Consider the following 3,096-nt stretch of genomic DNA (forward strand, 5'->3'; position numbering starts at 1 on the left):
TTAAAAAAAAGAAAAATATAATTATAATTTTTATTACATACTAATATTATCATTATAATTACCTCAAAAATAAAATTCTAATTCTTATCACATACTATTAGATGTATGACTAGTAGCATAAGTTAAAGTTAGTTAGAAATTAAAATTAGCTGTACTAATTAGTTAGAATTAGGGCTTAATTAGTCACAGGCTTGATCAACTTTATTATAGTGCATGTATATAAACATTGAATTGGGAAGTTCAATAACAGATTTTACTTTTTCCTTCTTTCTGTTCAATATGGTATCAGAAGTAAACCCTTCTTGAAGTTAATAATTAATTTAACAATTATAATTCTAGTTTTCGTGATCATGCTAATAAATTAACATTAAACTTACCCAAAATTTTTTTTTTTTATGTAATTTCCCTAATAACATACACGATAACTCATAACATTAACATAAACTAACTCTTACTAATACATATTATCTAGACACAATATATTATAATATTATCATTTAATCATCAACATAAACATGATTAATCTATAATATTATTACTTTTATTATTATTGAAAAACTAAATTAAAAAATAATTATGCAATATAATTAGGACAATTAAAATAATAAATTATGTATTTTTTAAGACAATCAACATCTTAAATTTTAAGACACTTAAACTTAGATTTATTGATGATGAGGGAGTCATTGATTGGAAGAGAGATTTTTTTTCTCTAATTTATTGGTTTTGTAAGCAAAGAGTGAAAAGAGTTTTGAGTAAGTGAGTGTGAATCAAATAGTGATCAATGATAGGTGAGAGGAGATATTTACTTAAAAAAAAAAAAAAGAGAAGTAGTGGATGGACCAGAAGCATGTGCCAAGCAAAAAGAGTGAAATTGGACCCTTCGATTTATGTACTCTAGATGGACCATTTGATTTGTGTCTTTCTAAAATTTTTTACGCTGCTATATTATATCCCTTAGTCTAATAATCATGCAAAACATAAAGTCCTCTTGATATTAAAATTAAATTTGAAGAATGATTTTTTTAAAGAAAACAATATTATAAAATGACATAGATAGTAAAAAAAATAAGTTGACATTGTGCAAAATCTTAATCAAATTAGATAAGTTAATTAGTTGTAATCTTTGACTTAGTCAAAAAATAATTTGCTAGAAAATTACATATTGTAAAGTTGAATAAAGAAGTTAAAGTCAATTTGCCATGCAACTTAATAAAATTGAATAAGATGGTAATATTCAAGTTAATATTATCAATTAATCCCGCTACGTTACCAACACAGATTCTGCCAACTCTTGCTAATTTTTAATGGGCTGGACCAAAAATTCCAATATTCTCAAAAATCCACATTCCCAATTACCTAAGGTAAATCCTATTGTATCCAATTTACCAATGTAAACCTAATTTATACACAGGATTACCGTGCATCATCTTTCCTCCAACTTTTCCACTTTCAGTGCTATTCTAAACCCTCCTACCTGTGGTCAGCGCCGTTGGAACGCCGGTCATCAACCCAAACAGGGGCGCTTCAAAGTCACAACTACGCCACGAAGACTCACGAAGACACATTGACTCCTCAATTCGCTCCGCAACAACCCACGCCACTGTTGGAGACCCACCCCTGCGCTGCCAGTTCTGCTACATGTCACCGTCGGTCCTACATCCACTCCTCATCTTACTCCGCCACATCGCACACCAGCATGGACATACAACTAGCAAGCGTGGCCCTTGTTCTGCTTGTGGAGCCCGAGCCATTGCCGCTTACAATCTCGCTACCTAGTCGCGTTGCCATACAGAATTAGTGGTTATAAACATTTTTTATAAACATGGATTCTTACTGGTCTGAGATAGATAAATACAAGATGGTTCTTCTATTTGTGTTTTTTAGAGACAAAAATTGAGTATATCCTTTGTGTCTTTTTATAATTAGTCAACGTATAATTTGTCCTGTTGTAGATGGTTTTGAAATAAGTCAATGTATAATTTGCTTTAGGAAATAGCTTATTCCTGTAGACTAGAAGCCAAGTCTTGTGATGATGAGTTAAAAATTAGACGTACTCGCAGTAACTGAATGTTATCTTGGATGTGTCTTCAAAAATATATTTTGCAATGTTGCTTGTTCTTTAAATTGAATATGCATAGTTGATTGTGTTGAGTAAGCAAAAAATAATTGGTTGGATTGTTTTAATTTGTTTTTGCTGGTTGTGTTTTGATTTAGGAAAAGTATATTTAGGACCTGTATAGTCAGTTACTATTTAGAGTACTTGTTAACGAAGCCTAATTGAAAAAACAAATAGTTATAATATGGATGATAAAATCTTGTTAAATAATTGTTGTGCTCATTATTTTTCTTTAAAATTACATTGTGATTTATATTGAGATTTTTAAATAATTGATTGTTTTACGGTTTTACGAGCAATTAGTGTAAAGGTGTAAATTCAATTTAAAATTGGTGTGTCTTGTGATCAAATTTAGGTTTTATGAAATGTTCCTAAAAGATTTTTCTGTACTCAGGTTGATTTTATTACTATACATATAAGTTAATTAAGTGGTTTAGGAAAAGTATAGGTTTAGCACCTGTGTATTCAATTACTACTTAGAGTAGCTTTTAACGAAACCTCAAATATAAATATTTACAACATGGATGGTAATATCCTGTTAATCAATTGATGCGCTCAAAACCTGAATTAAAAAACATTGAGTTTTATACTGAGTTTTTTAAATAATTGTATAGTTTATGGTCCAAGGAGCGACAAGTGCAACGGTGTAAATTTAATTTTAAATTGGTCTATCTTGTGATCAAATTTAGCTTTTAAGGAATGTTCCTAAAAAGTTTTACTTACTCAGATTGATTCTATTACTATACATGTATATATAGCTGGTTTCTAATAGTCATTATTTAGCTGGTTTTGAATAATTTGATTGTCATGGAAGTAAATCTTCATATGGTCAGAATAGTGTGCACGCATATATGGTAGTTGTGTCTTGAGCATTTTTGTAATTCTTTGATTAGCAGAGTTTGATAGTTAAATTACTCTATGTCTTGTTATTGTTGAATGTGTATCTATGTTGATATAGAAAACACAAAAGCTAAAAC

This window comes from Arachis ipaensis, chromosome B07 (genome assembly GCF_000816755.2).
Source record: "Arachis ipaensis cultivar K30076 chromosome B07, Araip1.1, whole genome shotgun sequence".
Lineage (NCBI taxonomy): Eukaryota > Viridiplantae > Streptophyta > Magnoliopsida > Fabales > Fabaceae > Arachis > Arachis ipaensis.